The sequence below is a fragment of the Balaenoptera ricei genome, chromosome 5, assembly GCF_028023285.1.
Source record: "Balaenoptera ricei isolate mBalRic1 chromosome 5, mBalRic1.hap2, whole genome shotgun sequence".
NCBI classification, from domain to species: Eukaryota; Metazoa; Chordata; class Mammalia; order Artiodactyla; family Balaenopteridae; genus Balaenoptera; species Balaenoptera ricei.
The window spans coordinates 110563883-110585001 of NC_082643.1; the positions used below are offsets into that span (position 1 = coordinate 110563883).

Below are 21119 nucleotides of genomic sequence, written 5' to 3' on the forward strand. Positions count from 1 at the left end.
AGGAAAAGAATATATATATATATAAAAAATAAAAAAGGAAGAGAGCAACCAAATCAATAAAGAAATCTACCAATAATAAGCTCTAAATAATAAACTAAGATAGATAAACATAAAACCAGAAACAAATTGGATGCAGAAGGCAAACTCCAAGTCTACAGTTGCTCCCAAAGTCCACAGCCTCAAGTTTGGGATGATTCATTGTCTATTCAGGTATTCCACAGATGCAGGGTACATCAAGTTGATTGTGGAGATTTAATCCGCTGCTCCTGAGACTGCTGGGAGAAATTTCCCTTTCTCTTCTTTGTTTGCACAGTTCCTGGCATTCAGCTTTGGATTTGGCCCCGCCTCTGCGTGTAGGTCACCTGAGGGCATCTGTTCCCCACTCAGACAGGACGGGGTTAAAGTAGAGGCTAATTAGGGCGCTCTGGCTCACTCAGGCCGGGGGGACGGAGGGGTACAGAATGCGGGGCAAGCCTGCGGCAGCAGAGGGTAACATGACATTGCAACAGCCTGAGGCATGCTGTGTGTTCTCCTGGGGAAGTTGTCCCTGGATCACGGTACCCTGGCAGTGGCGGGCTGGACAGGCTCCCAGGAGGGGCGGTGTGGAGAGTGACCTGTGCTCGCACACAGGCTTCTTGGTGGCTGCAGCAGCATCCTTAGCGTCTCATGCCTGTCTCTGGAGCTCGTTTAGGCGGTGGTCTGAATCCCCTCTCCTTGCACATTCCAAAACAATGGTCTCTTGACTCTTAGGCAGTTCCAGACTTTTTCCTGGACTCCCTCTGGCTAGCTGTGACACACTCGCCCCCTTCAGGCTGTGTTCACGCAGCCAACCCCAGTCCTTTCCCTGGGGTCTGACCTCCGAAGCCTAAGCCTCAGCTCCCAGCCCCCGCCTGCCCCGGCGGGTGAGCAGACAAGGCTCTCAGGCTGGTGAGTGCTTGTCAGCACTGGCCCTCTGTGCGGGAATCTCTCTGCTTTGCCCTCCGCACCCCTGTTGCAGCACTCTCCTCCATGGTTCCGAAGCTTCCCCCTGCCACCCCTCGTCTCCACTGGCAAGTGGCAGATAAAGTTGGAGATTAATAAGCAACTTGGTGTCTGTGATGGTTTGTTTTATGTGCCAGCTTTGGTAGGCTAATGTACTGAGTTATTTAATCAAACATTGATGTGTCTGAATGTTCCTGTGCAGGTATTTTGTAGATGTGGTAGCATCTGCAATCATTTGACTTTAAGTAAGAGAGATTACCCTCGATAATGTGGGTGGGCCTCATCCAATCAGTTGAAAGGCCTTGAGAGCAAAACCTGAGGGTTCCCAGAGAAGCAGAAATTCGGCCTAAAGACTGCAATGTCTACTCTTTATGAGTTTCCAGTCTACAGATTTCAGATTTTCCTGTCCCACAATCATGTGAGCCAATTTCTTTTAAAAGCTAGATAGATAGATAGATAGGGAGATAGATAGGGAGATAGATAAATAGATAGAGCCAGATATCTATCTATCTATATATATATAGATAGATAGATATATCTATCTATATATATATAGATAGATAGATATATAGACATATAGATCTATGTATCTATCTATATCTATAAATATATTACATCTCTCTCCTATTGGTTCTGTTTCTTTGGAAAACCCTAACTATTCATTTTCACTCAACCTAACTTGATTTCAAATAGAATAAAAGTAAAAGAAGAAATCTTTCTCCTTCCACATTTTTCTTATATTCATGTACTTTATGTCTTATACATTTCATTTCTTGACATTTAAATACCACTTAAGCAGTTTTGAAGACATAAAATAGAAATATACCTTTATCTTGTTTAGCTAATATCCAGATAGTTAGTATTTCTTTCTTGTTTCTTGGCATAGGTAATATCAGCCATTGTGTTAAAGCTACAGCAACATATCTTTTTGTGAGCCTAATGAGTTATTTCTAAAAGTTTGGCAGGAATAGGTTTCCCAAGAATGTCAAAGCCAAGAGTTATACAGGTATTCCCAATTAGAAAGGAATAAAAACTGTTTGGAGCATCCCACCAAAAATATGATTTAATATATGTAACCTACTTGACTTGCTTTTAATTGTTTATATAATTCTTTCAATTTTCTTCCAAAATATATTAATACCACTGAGAAGTTCTTGGTTATATTTGAAGTCCAGTGAAAAATCCAGTGATACACATAGTAATTTAAGATATAAAAATAATTTAGGAAAACGTAAAGGATTTTACATACATAATTTCAAATGAAGTTGGTTTAGATGTTTGTAGTAAGTCATGGATAATTTATATTCTAAGATGATTAAAATTATGACTTAATGACCAAGTAGTAATTTAACACAATAATTCACCAAAAAACAGTAGCCAACATAATGTCTCCAGTAAAAGTTGGCTTTTGTGACATAATATCAGACTCTGAGTTTAAAGAAAATCATGCAATTCATTCATTTTTTTCATATGCCTTTCACACAATGGAAGTTATGTCAGTATATGCATTATAGGCCAAAATTTATGTAGCATTACTCTCAACTCCAGTCATAAAAGCTGCAACTGAATACCAACCTAATCAATTTCCTGGGGGTTTTCTCATTAGCAGCCAACTCTCCATCTCTTCTAAATTCTCAACCATTTTAATTTTCCCAAGAATGTATGTGTGTTTTTTATTTAAACCTCATCTGTTTGTTAGGAAGTAAACTAAATGTCTTGACCATTGTTCGCAAATAGTCGTGTTTGAAAGAGCATATTGTAAGCCTCTGGGGTTCTTCCTTTCTTTAAACAATATGCATCTTAATGAAGAGCCTGGAAGTCATAATTCTCTGGAGGCTGTCTCAGAAGTACCCGGCTTTTCAGCTGCAGGTTTCTGGTTAATAATAGATTACAAGTAGAAGAAAGGTCACAATAAGGCACTGTCTTCAAAGAATTATCTTCATTATTATAGTCCATTTGTATAATAGAGAAGTGCACAATTATTTTTTTTTTAATTTAGAGGAGGGACTGCTTTATATAAAGCTTTACAATAACTGATTGATAGGGACAAGAACTGAGGACAGTGAAGTTCCTTAGTGGATTCACTCACTCATTCATTCATTCAAATAATAAATATTGAGCACTTATCACAGGTCGGGGATTGTGGGAGGCTCTGGCTTCCCAGTGGTGGAAGTAAACAGACACAGTGTTTGCTCTTAGGGAGCCTGCTGCTTGGTAGAGTAGAGAGTAATAAATACGATAAGCTTAGATAAGTAAATGTGGCACAGTGCTATAGAAGCACACAGCAAAAGAGCCTCATCCAGATGAAGGGTCAGAGAAAGTTCTTCTGAGGAGCTGAAGGGCTGAAGGGTGCCTGTGAGTTAACAAATTGAAGGGAGAGCCATGCTGAGGAAAAGCTTTAGAAAATGGAAATGGTTTGTGTAAAATCCCTGTGGCAGGAGACTGCATGGTGACAAAGAAGGCCGAAGTGTCCAGAGAGGTGAGAACAAGATGGCAGTGGAGTGAGATGCGGCTTGCTAAGCCATGACCCAGATACTGGTCTCTGTTGTAAAAGTACTAGGAAGTTACATAAGGATTTTAAAGAGGAGGATGCATCCATCTTAGGGCACAGATCTTTCTTCTCTGCTGGGGATTCTGTTAATTACCTCGAACACAATAGATAGCACTTTAGTTGATAAATACATATTAAGAAAGGAAGAAGAGAGGAAGGAAGGGATGGAGGGAGGAAAGAAGGGAAGGAAGGAAACCTCAGAGAGTGAGACGTATTAGAGGTCCAAGATTTGGAGATACCTCAGTCAAATAGAGCCCCCATCCACGGTGGGGCGCCTCAAATTTTTACAGAGCTTGTCTCATTTTGGTTGTTATTGTCATTTTTATAGATGGGGATAATAAAGCTAGGATAGTTTAGCGACTTGCTTAAAGTGATTCAACCATACCCGCCCTCTCTCTAGCATATTAGTGTGTGTGTGTGTGTGTGTGCGTGCGTGTGCACATACACATAAATCTTTTTTTTTTCTCTCCTCTAAGGAGGTCTTGATTGTGATTAAGATTTAAAGTAAGAGTCTAAATAATGGGACCTTGCTTCATATTCTTAAATTTATTGCAAATATTATATTTACTTTTAATTAAAGTTGTTGTGAAACACAGTGTGCCCACCAGATAGCAGAAATACATAATGCATAAAATGCTCTGCATAATGAGGTCACTGAGTCTCCATTTTCCATATGGCTTTCTGGGCAGTTTGGCTTTGAATGTGTTGGCGGGATTCCCGAACGCTTGTCACATGTGGGATTTACAGAAAATTGAAGAGCTGGCTCTGGTTGTAGTTCCTTCAGGTTAAGAGAAAAGGAGTTAATATTATTGACTCCCCCACTGAAGAGGAGATAAAAAGACACTCCCTCAAGATATACGGTCATATTCTTCCTCCCTTTCCCATGTTGCCAATTTGGATTTCACAGAAGCATGACTGGTCAACTTAGAGACACTCCCAGAGTAAAACAAAAGTACTCAAGAAGAATTTCAGCATTTGACCTAAAACAAATCCCAACTCCTTTCTGGAATTAACTTGAGTGCTAGGTTCCTGGAGGATGAGGCTGATTTATGCTTTTTTTTAATTCTTTTTTTCTTCAGGCGTCAATTACTGCAAAGAAGCAGTTTCATGATCTTTGCTGAGAACCGAAGCCTGGCTTTCCTTCCTCTGCCTTTGCTCAAACTTTTAGGCTCCGGTTTGGGACCCCTCTTCCCTCTCGTCTCACACAGCCTGGAGGCATCCCACGTGCTCCCACTTCTCCTTCTCCAGGACTATTTCCCTGAGCTCCATCACTCCTGGGACCTACTCTCTCTGTAGTGCTAAGGCCTCCCTTTCCTCATATATCTGTTCCCACGTGTCCCAGCCTTCCCCTTAGAAATTCAGCATCATGCTGACTCCAGAATTACACACCAAAAAAGCTTTACTCTGAAAATCAATTACATAACTTGGACCAATCGTAGTGTTTAAATGATGGGGTGGGGAGGGGAAAGGATAGTTTTAAAAAAAGAAAGGAGGGATATGTTTTCCTTTCTGACATACTTTCAACCTGTTTCTTTCTGCCCCCTGGCAATAGAAACTTTAAAAGTTTTTGATACGGGCTTCCCTGGTGGCGAACTGGTTAAGAATCCGCCTGCCAGTGCAGGGGACACGGGTTCAAGCCGTGGGCCGGGAAGATCCCACATGCCGTGGAGCAACTAAGCCCGCGACTCACAACTACTGAGCCCACGCACCAGAACTACTGAAGCCTGTGCGCCTAGAGCCCGTGCTCCGCAACAAGAGAAGCCACCACAGTGAGAAGCCCGCGCACCGCAAGGAGGAGTAGCCCCAGCTCGCCGCAACTAGAGTAGCGACGAAGACCCAACGCAGCCAAAAAAAAAAAAAAAGAAAAAGTTTTTGATACACTTTGCTTGCTTTAGGTGTGAGAAATATTCTACTGGCTTCTGAAGTAAGGGGAAATAAAGCAACTTGGAATTTACTGGTGGTAGCAAAGGACAGGAGCTGACAAGAGGAAGACAGGGAGTCCTCGAGAGCACAGAAATATCCCCAGGAGTGTAAACTGGTCAGAAATCTCCTTCACTCTCGTAATTCCAACTTTCCTCTGGAATCTACTATGTGGGACCCCCCCCCCCGCCCCAGGGGCATAAGACCTGGAGAACTTCCTGTTTCTACGGCGGAGCCGGATGTGAAATAAAGGAGGGGGATGCATCCCATACAGTTTCAGGGATATTGACTTGGATGGGACTTTATGAAAATCCAACCACTATCGTTATTTTCCTTAGAACATGTGTTTTTGAGTTTGGGTTAAACTTTAGTGTGCTTGAGCCAGGTGGCTTGGGTTTGAATCCCAGTTTTACCACTTTTGAGCTGCATGACCTTCAACAGTTTATTTAACCTCAGTTTTCACATTTATGAAATAGGGATCATGTTGCTATCGACTTCACAGAAAACATTTTCTGGCACTATATGAGATTGTTAAATTAAGACTATAAACAAACATTTTGGAAGCTTTCTGAATATGTGTATAACTGCAAGCATGCAGTTGTAGTCCGTTTAGAAAAGAGGGACGGTTACCTATGCTAGGACTGTGGCAGAACAGGCAATGCTGATCGTCGGGAAAGTCCTTAAACCATGCAGTGCAGTTCCAGGATTGCAGGCCAGCTCTGAACACCCATGTGGCCGCCTTGTGCCTAAAGAGGGAGAAACTGATGGCCAAGATTTACATTTGACAATGTCTCTTAGGAAATCTTGCTATAAAATGCAATTGACCACTTCTTTGAGAAGGATCAGAAAGGTAAATGTTCCAAAATGTTAACACAACTATTTGGAAACGGAAGAAAGGAATCAAGTAAGTGTTGTTGTTATGTTTCAAACTTTTAAAATACCCAATTAGGTTTTGTTTTGCTTTGCTTTGCTTTACAGAAGTAAACATTTGTTTGGGTGGCCATTTTAGAATCTGTTCTAGCACTGACTTTTGTCACAGTGTGCAAACATTTTCTTGCTTCGTATTTTCTCTGGGTAAACATACAGAGAATGTGATTTTCCATATGTACTCTGTCATTTGCATTGCTTTGGGGGATTTGATTAGTCTGAGATATACAAGGTCGCTAAGTCAGGATAAACCCAGCCACTAACTTTCTAAGTGATATTGAGTTATTCCCTCTAGACATGCAATTTCTTTGTATTACAGATTTACCTCTCCTTAAAAAAAAAAATACCATGATATGTTCCTCCTCATGTTTTTTATATTATTAAAGCAATAGTGGTTGCAAATTCAATTTAACATATTTCAGAAATAATTCTTAAACAACCTATACCTATACTCTGCTTAGTGCTGGAAGAAGAAAGAACCAGAAGATTAATGGCGCACTCATGAGACAGGGCAGAGGAAACTCCTGCCCTCCAGATCATCAAAACCAAAGATGTGTACACAACTACCTATAATGTAGGCCAGACCACATAAATGTTAAGCAGTGCTTTAAAGTCTTCTGAAAAATAATGCCCTAACTAAACGAAATCACCCTGAACTCTGAGTATGAATGATGCTGTTATTACTTATTTCTACTGTCTTCCATCTATTTTATGGTGTTCTTTGATCCATTCTTTGCATTCTTCTTGTCTGAAAGTAATATTCTTGATATGTTTAATAAGGAGACCCCCTCCTTTGTTCCTAGATGCCTTGGCTGCTGACCAACAAAAGCCATTGAAAGACTTAATGCTCTAAGCTTGGCACCACATCAGTCTGGAAATAGTTTACATGCAGAGTCCTTTGGAGTAAATACTCATTAGAGGTTCCGTTGGCTTATTTGGTCACCCACATTTTGCAGTGGGTGGCCCAGTTGGTATCTTCATTATTTTATTTTCCACCCGTGAAAGCCATCCAGATGTAGCGACCTGACACGACTCCCTTTGGTACTCTAAGTCCATTGTAATGCAGCATCCATTCCTTTGTGATGCTAGTTAATAGGTTCAGAGAAGTAAGGGTCTCAGACTGGTCATGCCATAATAAATTTTTTGCTAATACACCTTTTTTCAGTGCAACTCCTGAAATGCAATCTGAGTACTTCAAGAGTAATTTGCCAGTAATCTCGAACACCTGAGGATTCAGAGAACTGTCATCTCCCTTCCTCCCTCCCTCCTTCCCTTCCTCCCTCTCTCTCACTCTTTCTCTGCCTGCCCCCCACCCCACCTCTCCACCCCATCTCTACATAAATGAACAAACCAGTTCACAAGGTTTGAACTTTATCAAGGTTATTCACAAATTACAAAGCAGGACTCTTGCTTTTTCGCTTACTAGGTAGAACTTTACTGCTTAGAGCTTCTTGGTTAGTACTTGGATCAGGGAAATGGAGTCTCTATACTGTCATCGTTCTGGGTTTAGCAGTGAAAGTTCTCAAGAAAGAAAAATCAACTAATGTTTCTTGACTGCGTATTAAGTGCAGAGCAAAGTAACATTAAAATACAAGGTGGTTGTTAAACATGCCTTCCTCTTGCCGAGCTTGTATTCTTGTAATAAGGCCAATATAAGTACGTTGGTACTTTCTTCCTCATGATTGTTATGATAAGCATATGCAGAATGCTTAGAATAATATCTATCTACCAGATGGGGTATTTATTAATGTATGGATTAATAACATACATAAAGTTCTTAGAACAGTTGCTGGCTTTTTCTTATAGGTACCAATATCTCCGAAGCTATTGCATTCTTTTTTTATGAATCAGCATCAATTTTCAACGGAAAGCATTCAAAGTTTTTACTTTGAAAATTTATAAAACTCTTAAGATTTTTTTCTTCATTTCCCCTTGGACGATAGGAAATGGAAAGGAGGTGTGATGTTGAAGGATGAGGGAGTGTGAGCATCTAATAGATGCTGGGTGTTATATTGAAGGTTTGCATCCATTATCCCATTTAATACTCAAAATGACCATACAAGGTGCATATTGTTCTGTCTGTTGTACAAAAAGACTAAAACTTGGGCCAAAAAAAAGCTAAATAAAGAGCCAGGATTTGAAGGCAAGTTCATCTGGCTCAAAAACTCACGTTTTTCCCATTCCTTGAGTTCTGATTAGACTACTTAATATCATTTTTTCAAAGACAGGAAGAGTGTAAGAGTGTAGGAAGCATCCTGTCATCTTGTGTAAAGTCATACAGTATCCTGGATTTTAACTGCCGCTAAGATTTAATAACTCTGGGAAAAAACAACCAGCAAGGTATCCTCCTGTGTACCATAAATAGGCCACTCCATGGTAAATTACACAATTGTGACTTATCCTAGAAGGAGCTCCATATCACTGTTGGACACTGTTGCTGACCAAAACCGTGAGGATTTGCACGTGTTCAGGATCTGCTCTGCTAAGTGTGTAACACACTCAGCAGATGCCGTGCTGTTCGCAGACTTACTACCGACTTAAACTCACTGCACTCGTGCACAGATGCAGTTTCTGTCTTTTCTCATACATCACAGTATCCAGGTGTTTGTTTGTTTGTTAAACCTGGACATTTAACCACATAAGACTTTTACAAGTGGTCAAATAGATTCATAAGGGGACAATACATAAAACTAGTCACTTTACTACCACAAGTCTTAAATTACTCATCCACAAACCTACACATAAAATTTCATTTTGGTTGTTGTATTACAGTTTCTGCTACACCAATCTATATTACATAAAGCTTCTCCCATATAGAATGCAGTAAGAGATCTGGAATAAAATTTTAATTTTAACAACATAATTGCTGTATAGCTATACATGTTTATTTTGTTTCACTATCAATGTGATTTGAAACTCAGCACATTCTGAGGCACTAGCAGTATTATATTAATTTCAATTTAGACCATATGGTTGTATATCTATAATATCTATACATCTACATATTTACATATATAGGTATATACTTATAGATATATTTGTGTTTATATATACACACACACATATATATAATGACGTTATCAAAAATTAAGTTTAAATATTTAGTTTAAATTTAAACTTCTTCACTTTTCTGCATGTTATATACTGACTATATTATATCTTCTTAAACATAAAGTGAAGCCAGTAGAACACATGTAATTTGACTTTTATTCAGCATTACACTAGATATATCATCCCAGAAGTATAACGAGTAATAATTCTGTGAGTGGTTTTTTCTTTGACACAAGTAATATGACTTTTCTATTCTGAATGGTTCACTATGATTAAACAGAATAATTACATAATAAATTCTTTATAAACAAGTTCATAGAACATTCATTTGTTCATCAACAAACGTAAAAACAGACTCTATGTATACAGGCAAATAAATGTACTGTGGTATTGTTGCTATTTTCAATAATGCTACTGAGAGTAAATAGGTGCCGTGTGCCGGGTACCACAGCAGGCACTCGGGGAATGCAAAGATATATGAAGCGCAGTCTAAGCCATCATGAAGTTTATTATCTAATAATATTAAATTTGTACTATACCAATTTTTTAAAAAATTCACATACCTGGTCTCCTTTTATCCTTACAACAACAACATGATGTAAACATTATTATTATTAAGTGACACGAGCAAGGATTCAATACAGGTCAGGACTCCAACTCTTTAACATGCTGCCCGATTGAAAAAAGCAACAGGGTGAGAAGGATCTGCTCATAATTTTGCTGATGCAAAATATATTGTAATATATATCGTAATAATGGATGGAATCAGAGTAAAGCAAAATTGTGCCCTGTGGATTCATGAAGGTATGGTCTGAATTTACTTTTTTAAGTAAATTGAAATAACAGTCAAATTATTGTGATTTCATGTTGACACATTAGTTAACTATTTCTAGCCTTTCATTGGAAAAATAAATTTTTTTTTATAAAACATTACACTTTATTCATTATTCAGTCTAAAATCTTAAAAGCTATTACACAAATGGAAACAGTCTTCCATCCTCTTTAAAGCCTGAATCTTTGTTTGAATTCTTTTATAAGCTGTTGTGAGTATAGGGTCAGGGTACAAATAGACATCTCTCCACTAGCATTCAAAATGCATTGCCATGCATTTGTTCCCTTTGTATTTGAATCTCCTACTTTTTAAACTATGATGTCAAACCGGTCATTTCTGAAACAGAGGAATCGTGTTTTCTCTCCATGCTGATCCTTTCTTAGGGCCATCATTCCATTACCCTTTGCCTCCTACATGGTCTTTGACTGCTTGAAATCCTGTCTTCCTTTAAGGTTGGCTGCAAAGCCCAGCTTTACGATGTTGCCTACCCATGCTTTTCCATGATTATTCCCAAGGGAAGGGACTGTTCCTCTTCACTGAACTCTTGTCATTTTTTACCTTCATGTATCATTCATTCTCTTTATATGACACTTGTTTATGTATATTCTTATCTCCTCAGCTAAATTATAAATTCTTGGAAATCAAAACATATGAAGTTTTTTTCTTCGGGATTATAGCAGCAACTAGAACAATGCTGGTACACACAATAAATATTGGACAAATCAATAAAATAGTGTCAATGAATCAAAACATATGACTCTAATGACACATTTTGTCATTCTATTATCACAGTCAACACAACTAATATTTGAATGTTTGAAGTATTTCAGTGTATGACAATGATAAAACCTTATAAAATGGCATTCATTCTAATCCATGATTATTTAATCTATTTACTTGTCTTCTTTCTCCGTCACTAGGATAAAAACCTCTATGAAAGCAAAGACCTGTCTATTTTGTGTAACATATTATTCCCAGTTATTTATTAACTATTCATAGGAGGAAGGAGGGAGGGAGGGAGGGAGGGAAGAAGGAATGTATAGGATCTATTTGCATAAATTACTGCTCTCAGCACCACTTTTGCTAACTACAAAGTCACCTGTGCCTCATTCCCAAGTTCCTGGTGCTCCTAATACACCAGAACAGAAATAAACCCAGATGAACTGAGGCTGCCGACAATGAGTACACTGTACAGCAAAGAGAGGACTGGAATGTCTTACCCGTCTCCATCTTTCTTTCGCTCATTAATTAACATGACGATTATGAAAGTACAAAAATGGGCTAGCAAAATGCTGATTTAGGTGTTTTATAAATATATAGGAGAATATGAATTTGTGCCTTCCATATACACAGTCATCAAACTTCATAGCATGAAGGTGCCAAAACTTCTGTTTACAGAAAGAAAACCAGCTACAGTGAAGATACTGTTGATAATGTAAAGCAGTGGCCAAAAAGAGAAAGAGGGAGGGAGGGAGGGGGGAAGGAAGGAAGAAAAAGGCATTATTTCAGGGTTAGTTAAAAAATTTGATGGAGAAAGGATACTCTTTTCAACAAATGGTGCAAAAGCAATTGGTTATCCATAAGGAAAATAATAATAATCTTGACCTAAATTGTATACCTTATACAAAAATTCACTCAAAATAAATCATGGGTTTAAATGTAAATGTAAAACTGTAAAATTTTTAGAAAAAAAAAGGAGGAGAAAACTTTGGGATCTAGGACTAAGCAAAGAGTTCTTAGACCCGACACAAAGAAAATATTATCCACAAAAAGAAAAAATGATAAATCAGACTTCATCAAAATTTAAAACTTTTGCTCTATGAAAGATGCTGTTAGAAGGATTAAAAGACAGGTGACAGAGTAGTAGAAAATGTTGGCAAACTACATCTCTGACAAAGGTCTAGTATGTAGAATATGCAAAGAGCTCCCAAAAGTCAACAGTAAAAAAGCAAACAATACAACTAGAAAGTAGGCAAAAGACATGAAGGGATATTTCACCTAAGAAGATATATAAATTGGCAAAATGCATCTGAAGAGATGTTCAATGTCATTGGTTATTAGGGAAATGCAAATTAAAACCACAATGAGATACCAATACACACCTATCAGAATGATTAACATTTTTTAAAATATTAGTGACAACACCAAATTTTGGTGAGGATGCAGAGAAACTGGATCACTCACACATTGGTGATGGGAATTAAAATGCATAGTACTCTGGAGAACAGTTTGGCATTTTCTTAAAAAACAAAAATGTAACTATCATACAAACCAACAGTTGCACTCCTGGACTTTCATCCCAGAGAAATTAAGACTTATGTTCATACAAAATCCTATGCACAAATGCTTATATATTCTTTTTTTAAAATTGCGGTAAAATATACATAACATAAAATTTACCATTTTTAAGTGTACAATTCAGTAGCATTAAGAACATTCACAATATTGTGCAACCATCACCACTATCCATTTCCAGAACTTCTTCATTATCCAAAACAGAAACTTCATACTCATTAAATAACTCCCCATTTCTCTCTCTCCTTCAGCCCCTCATAACCTCTATGCTACTTTCTGTCTCTGTGAATTTGCCTATTCTTGGTAATTCATATAAGTGAAATCATACAATGTGTCCTTTTGTGTCTGACTTATTTCACTTAGCATAATGTTTTCAAGGTGCATCCATGCTGTAGCATATACAGAATTTCATTCCTTCTTAAGACCGAATAATATTCCATGCGTATATATATATATATATACCACATTTTGTTTATCCATTTATCTGTTGATGTGCATTTGAGTTGTTTCTGCCTTTTGGTTATTGTGAATAATGCTGCTATGAACATTGAAAGCAAGCTTCTGTAGCATATGCAAGCTTCTGTAGCAGCTTTATTCTTAATAGACAAAAACTGGAAACAAACCCAGATGTCTTTCAACAGGTGAATAGTTGAACAAACTGGTATATCCATGCCATGGAATTCTACTCAGCAATAAAAAGGATGAACTATTGATACACACAACAGCTTGAATGAAGTTTCAGAAAATTATGCTGAGTGAGAAAAGCCAATCTCCAAAGATTATATACTGTATGACTCCATTTATGGAACATTCTTGAAATGACAGAATTAGGGCAAGAGAGAAGTGGATGTGACTATAAAAGGGAACATGGTAGGTCCCTGTGGAATGGAAATGTTCTATACCTTGACCTATATCAATGTCATTATCCTGGTTGTGATATTGTACTATAGTTTTGCAAGTTGTTACCACTGGGAGAAACTGGGCAAAGAGTACAGCAAATCTATGTTATTTATTATGACTGTTTGTGAATCTATAATTATCACAAAACATTAAGTAAAGAAAGGAAGGAAGAAAGGGAGGGAGGGGGAGAGGAAGGAAGGAAGGAAGTGAGGAAGGTGGGAGGGAATGAGGAAGGAAAGGAATCTCACTCAGATATTCAAATATACAATACAAAATCCACCTGAGTCTTTGATCAGGACTCAGTTTAGATCCCGGCTGATGCTGGATCAGAAAGCAGCCAAGATGGCAGAGCAGAAGGACCCTGTGCTCACCTCCTCTCACGAGCACATCAAAATCACAACTATGCGCAGAATAACCATTGATGATAAAGACTGGAACCTACCAGAAAAGATCTACAACTAGAGACATAAAGAAGGGACCAGAATGAGGGGGGTTCTGGCTCCAGAAGATCTGGCACCAGGGGGTCTGGCACCAGGAAGATGAGCCCCCAGAGCATTTGGCATTGAAGGCCAACAGGTGTTAATTGCAGGAGCCCCACAGGATTGGGGGAATTAGAGACTTCACTCTTAAAGGGTACACACAAAATCTCATGCACACCAGGACCCAGGGCAAAATCAGTAATTTGATAGGAGCCTGCACCAGACTTACCTGCTGGTCTTAGAGTCTCCTGGAGAGGTGTGTGTGGCGGGGCTGCAGCTCACCTGCGGGACATAGACACTGGTGGGAGACATACTGGGGAACATTCAAATGCGAGAACGCTCCTGGCAGCTGACATATTGGCTCATGAGTGCCAAGACCTGGACCCACTCAACAGCCTGTAGACTCCAGTGCTAGGACACCTCAGCCAAACAACTAACTGGGTGGGGACACGGTCCCTCCCATCAGCAGACTGGCTGCCTAAAGATTAAAGAGCCCACAGCTGCCTGCGGACATGCCCCTAGACATGGCCCAGCCCACCAGAGGGCTAAGACCCAGCTCCACCCATCAGTGGGCAGGCACCCTCCCGACAGGAAGCCTGCATAAGCCTCTAGACCAGCCTCACCCACCAGGGGCAGACACCAGAAGCAAGAAAACTGTGACCTGCAACGCAGGCCAGACCATACCCTGGGACTAGCTGGGCCCTGGCCGACCTCACAACCTTCGGGACACCCCAGACCTCATACCCAACTGTGTCAGGAACCCCCCACCCCAATGAGCTGAAACAAGCTCTGGGATCTCTGGGTCCTGTAGCCAGACTCCAGGAACCAGCTCTGCCTGCCAGTAGACTGGCACTAATCCCACGTTCTGGCTTCACCTGCTAGTGGGTGGGCAATACCCCTGCAGTGGGTCTTCGGGCACCCTGACTCTGCCCACTGGTGAGCGAGCACTAGCCCTAGGGCCCCCTAGGATTCTGCAATCAGCCACCTTGTAACCAGACTCTGCTAAACAGCAGCCAGCAGTATCCATACAAGACAGGGCCTGGCAACCAACCAGACTAGGAGCCAACCAAGCCTATCAGACTGCCCACAAAGTCAGCCTGCCACCACAGAAGGACCCACACATCTTAGGGGAAACCCCTAGAACTTGGGTGACCAGAGGGGAGTGCACAGCTGGGACCCATAGGGCACCTCCTACAGAGGACCACTTCACCAAGGTTGAGAAATGTAACCAACCTACCACATACGTAAAAATACCAATAGCAACTTAGATGAAATGAGGTAGCAGAGGAATATGTTCCAGATGAAGGAACAAAATAAAACCCCAGAAGAAGAACTAAGAGAAGTGGAGGTAGGCAGTCTACCCAAGAAAGAGTTCAGAATAAGGATCGTAAAGATGATCAAAGAACTTGGGAAGAGAACGAATGTACAGAGCCAGAAGTTAGAATTTTTTAACAAAGAAAATATAAAGAACAATCAGAGAGGACAAATACAATAAAATGAAAAATACACTGAAAGGAATCAATAGGTCCCAGTTAGCCAAGCTTCCTCCACATTGCCCCCTAATGGTAGCTCAGAGTCACTGTGTGAATGTTAAGATATTTCCAGAATAGAAAGGGTGATTTCAATATCAAGAGTGTACTGCACACAGTACTATTATAAAATGGCACAATTTAAAATTTCCTTCAACCCATATTTATTTGCAGAAGTCCCTGAAAAGTTTTGACAGGCATTATATCTTGACACTATGTAGTAGTGCAGCAGGAGTTTCTCTTACTAGAGGTGTGTTATAGAAGCAGAGGGCATTCTCTGGTTCCTCTTGATATTGAATGAATATTTAGATTTTTACTAAAAATTTCCAATGAGGGAAATAACTTCGAGTCTTACGTTAATTGTTTGAGGCCTTGCTTTAAGGATGCTTATCATTTAGTTTTAATGGAAGACATTATTGTGAAGTGAAAGCAGAAGTTTGAAAAAAAATAATAAATACAGTTGGTTCCTTTTAAGTTCCTGGCACTTTCGTTCAGTTCGTAAGCAATTTCAGGCCAAGTGTAAATAGAATCTCTCTTAATGTTCTTTAAAAAGTTACAAATTTCAACGTAGATTCGCAATCTTAGTGTGGGATAGCAGTTTACCACAGAATATTTTCCTCTGTAGACTGATAGTTCAGGGAAGTGTTCTAGACGTTCTGTTTGCATATAGCTGGAAAGACTTATATCTCTCTCTCTCACACACACACACACACACCCATCAATGAACCCACGTCAGAAGAGTCTACAGTCTCTCTAATTTGAAGCAGCTGGTGCATTCTAAATATGGAGAGCACAAGCTTCTAGAATCATCAGTACCATCATTAAGAATCAGAATCCTTGATTTAAATGTTCTTTATTATTCTCTTTATAGGGGGTTTTACATCACATGGCTGTTAGCTCTTCCCCTATTGTTCCGAGACTGTCATGCATAAATGTCAACAAGAATGTATTTCATTCATACTCTAAAATTAAATCCTTTATCCCACGATTAGCCATAATCACGACCACATATGACTATGATTTACCATAACTAAAATAGATGGCATGGGATTTATTGTTGGCTTATGTTTGAAAAAGTGAAGGCAGATTTTTTAATTAAATAATTGCATGCTAACTATTTGGGACATAATTACTACTTATTTTGTTTTCCATATATATCTATCTAGTTAGCAAATTGTTAAAATGCCCCCGTTAGTAAGATCTAAGGGACTGCTCTGTTTGTGTGCGTGTGTGTTTAAAATATGCTCTGAGAGCATAATGAGAAGAATAAACTAAATTATGAATTTTTTCTTATTGATAATTTTTAAAAATTATCTTTATTGACAATTTATATGTACTGTTACTGTGTGTACCTATGTCAGTGATCTCATTTGAACGGTATAATGACTCTATATAAGTCAAGAGAATATAAAATACTTCATTTCTTTTGCTTGTCCAGCACCCATATCCCTTTCCTTGGTAACACCACCCTGATGTTTTATTTAAGAAATCAGCCTCCCTCATTTACTACAGTTTGTCAGTGGGGGCACCCTTCCTTCTCCTGCCCCCCCTTCATCAAGGAAAGGAAGGCAGGACCTCAACTAGGCCACTCAGACTCTTTCTGGGAATTTGCATCTTGAGTAAAAAATCCAAAGGATGAAATCTTATAAGAGGTCTTTTATTTTGGCTGAGGTGCCCTAATAAGGCCCCAAAGGTCTTGTTTTCTAGAACCCTGGAGTGCCATGGGTTCATGCTCTTCTGAGGCTCAGTTCATTCCTTCATTTGATTATTTCAGCTTTCTCATATCCTTACAATAAATTCCTTTTTAAAAAATATTTTGTATAGGTTGCTTAAGAGTTGGTTTCTATTGCTTATACCTGAAGAACTCTAACTGCTATGCTGTTACCCTCTTCTTGCAGACAAGGAAATGGAGGTGCAGAGAGGTATAGGAACTAGGCCACAGTCACACAGCATCTAGGTAACACAGCTGAACTCAGGTCTGCCTGCTTCCAAGCACTCTTTTAATCCCCAAGTAACACTGCCTCTGTTTTCAGTTTTGGAAGAATTTAGATGAGAGCGTGTCTAGATGGTCACACAGTCATATTAGATCAGACCAAAAATATAAAATGGATAAAGGAAGGAGCATCCCTTTCTTTGTTACATTTAATCAGATAGTCACTATTTATTATGCACCCAAAGAATTCCTTGCACTAAATAAGGAGTACAAAACCATGACCAATTTTGCAGTGATTCTGGCAGTTCCTGTAATTCCCTTTTTAGTGTTTAATGTCACACAGCTGTGCACAATTCCAGAATTAACATGGGTTCAAGTACAGTCCCTACCTGCATTTAAAAACACATTTTTATTTCACACCCATTTAGCTAGGGAGGATACAGTGAAGTCCAAAGCAACAAGTGCTAACATGTGTGTAAACATCACTTTAAAACTCCCGTGAAGAATTACAGTGTAGGTCAGAGTCAAATGCAGGAGGATCAAATTATGCATAGATTGAAAACAAGAATGGGAGGCAGCACTATGATGTTTTCAACCCCAAGCTCAAGGACCTTCGTCCCTTGTGTGATTTGGGTACAGTTTACATCTCTGAGCCTCTCTTTACATCCTTTCCCAGTGTCATTAAAGGGAAGCAAGACTGCCTAATGGTCCACGTAGCACTCTGATTAAGGATGGGGTGAGACTGCGCTGGGGTTGGCGGTGGGCTCAGCAGAACGCAGCCTGCCCAGACCAGCTTGATTTATCCCACCAAACCTCTCTCTGCCTTCCTGCAAGTGACCTGACAAGCCTCCGCTAGAAGCTCCTTTTCATGGAATTTGTGAGCTATGGTCTTTTCTAGGTCTGTTTGAAAGTGTTACCCGTGGGCCTGTGGAAGAAATGGAATGTGGTCTGGGAGATTGGATAGATTGGATAATCTATCAAAAAACTTTCTGGCATCTGATAGCTGCTTAACAATATTAATACTTCCTTCCATTCGGGAAACATTTTTGAGGATTACTCTACTAGAGCACACTGTAAAAATTGTTTAGGAAACATCTTTAAAAGCCAAGTGTCGCCAAGCTAATAGTGCCTACTGAATATATGTATCCCCCTCAAAGAAGCCTATTTTTTTTCTCTTTAAAAACAGAGTGGTGATTTAACTCACAAGAAATAAAATTAGTCACAGTTTTCTGGTTTTTTTTTTTTTTTGGTTTTAGTGGAATCAGGGTTCCAACAGTCAAAACTGACGGCATATTAAAGCTGTGTATTTGAAGAGTATAAAGGGGCTATTTACAGTAGTGTGGGCAAGATTTACAGCAGGAATGTCCATTAGTGGGAGCAACATACTAATTTAGAATTTTCTGTTAACTGCATTAAAAAAGTGAAAAGAAACAGGCAAAATTAATCTTAATGATATACTTAGTTTAACCCAATCTATTCAAAATATCATTTTAATATGTAATAAATATAAAAAAAGGTTAGGAAGTTTTTTTTTCATAGTAAGTCACTGAAGGACTTCCCTGGTGGTGCAGTGGTTAAGAATCCATCTGCAAATAAATGCAAGGGACACAGGTTCGAGCCCTGGTCCAGGAAGATCCCACATGCCGCGGAGCAACTAAGCCTGTGCTCCACAACTACTGAGCCTGTGCTCTAGAGCCCGCGAGCCACAACTACGGAGCCCATATGCCACAACTACTGAGCCCGTGTGCTACAACTACTGAAGCCTGCGTGCCTAGAGCCGGTGCTCTACAACAAAGAGAAGCCACTGCAATGAGAAGCCCACGCACTCAAACGAAGAGTAGCCCCTGCTCACAGCAACTAGAGAAAGCTTGCACGCAGCAGTGAAGATCCAACACAGCCAAAAATAAAATAAATAAAGTCACTGAAATCTGGTGTGTATTTTACATTTACAGTCCATCTCAGTTTAAATAATAAATTCTCAAGTAAAATATAGTCCTACCAAAATAATAAAGCTGTGTTTAATGGGAAAATGTTTTATACTGTCTCTGGCTTTTTAATTTAAATTTAATTAATTTTAACTAAATAAAATAAAAAATTCAACTCATCAGTTACACTGTTATGTTAATCACATCATCAAGTGATCAATAGCCACATGTAGCTGGTGGCTACCATGTTAGATGGTACAGGTTTACAGAAACAAAAGAGGAAGTGCAGTAATCTGAGGTGAGCAAGGCAGGAAACCGTTATGTCTCTTAAGCCTGAAGACGAAGTGGTGGTCGCAGGAACCTGAACAGTGATGCTATGTGGAGAGTCCCCTCCATACACCTTTGGTTAAGGTACACAGCCGGCCTAGGTGGCCAAGTACAGAGGGGACAAAAGGCGTAAGTGCCTGGAACCACACGCCTCTAGGAGCATGCAGGTAACCCGGCTTTCCAAAAATGAAAGCCCTGATTTGTAACATGTGCTCATGGCCATGGTATAAATTCTCCAATCACACCTGAATGAAAGCTAACAACATGATGTCACTGAAGGCAGAGTGGGGCCAGGGGAATGTCTCCCACAAACCACAGCATCTCCTCCTACCACGCAGTCTCCTGACTGGTCTCTTCTGATGGCCAGGCTCAACTGGGAACCAAAAACGAGGGTACCCCTGACATATTTCTTGTAGGTCAGCCTCCTGGTGCAGTAAACAGGTTGGAGAAGGATCAGGAAGCGCACATGGAAAATATACTCAATGTTCAAAATAAAGATCTGTCTTTTTCTCTTTTCCTTCTGCACATATAGAAGAAAATGACCACGAGGAAGCTGAAATCTATGGCATAGACTTTGAAGGCAGGATGTTAAATAGAATAGGCATCAGATTATCTCCTTTTTAGATTAAAAAGTTTTGTTCTCTGTGAGTATAGAATTTATGCAAAGGAAGAATGCCCTTCCAATATCAATCCATGGTGGATATCACTTGGGAAAAATAATTAATATAGTCTCACAAATTATGAGAGAGCACATTTCAGTTTTTTGCCATGGATTAGGAAAAAATTCTGTGAAAATAATTTTTACAGTTATTGAAATGGCACTTTTTTGGTATGAGACAATGTGTTTATACTAATAATTATTCAGTGTATTGACCAAATTGATGTGCTGCATAGATAAAATGTGGTTCAGAGTTAGTTATTTCAACCTCCGTTTCAGGGATCACCCAGGTTTGTATGCCCATATTCTTCTACAGCTGTCTTCACCCTTATACTTCATAATCCTTCCAATCCCTCCTTCTGGCTCCATTCCACTGCAGTACGAATCCAGGCCCTCAGCCTGCTGCACCCCATGCCTCTGTATGGCCCTCTGTCTCCTCCCTTTCTTTCCAGATTACCCCGCCTAGCACCACTGGATGATTCTTGCTAAGACACCACTTCTGATGTCATCCCACTGCTCAAGAACCTTCAAGGCTCTCTTTTGACTACCAAGACAAGTCCAAATTCTTGGCCTGACCTTCAGAGAACCCCATAACTTGAATTTAACCTACATTTCTAAAGTTTCCTATGAGCACTGTCATGCAGCCAGATCAAGTTCTTGCGACCTTCAGAACACGGGCCCAATTTGCCACAGTCCTTTTTTCCATACTGACTCCTTATTTTCTTCTGGCTTCCAATACACACATGTACAGATGCACATACACACATGTGTATGTCAGAATACGACTCTTCTTCATCTGTATCTTTCCAAA

General features: G+C 39.6%; 1 protein-coding gene and 1 non-coding gene across 2 annotated transcripts in view; one reads left to right on the forward strand and one right to left on the reverse strand.

Moving 5' to 3' along the window:
* DKK2 (dickkopf WNT signaling pathway inhibitor 2) overlaps nucleotides 1-21119 on the reverse strand; it is a 113006-nt gene that overhangs the window by 49502 nt on the left and 42385 nt on the right. The window lies entirely within an intron of this gene.
* Nucleotides 15738-15850, forward strand: LOC132366812 (U5 spliceosomal RNA). Its single transcript, XR_009503535.1, has one exon. It is a non-coding gene; the product is annotated as a U5 spliceosomal RNA (small nuclear RNA).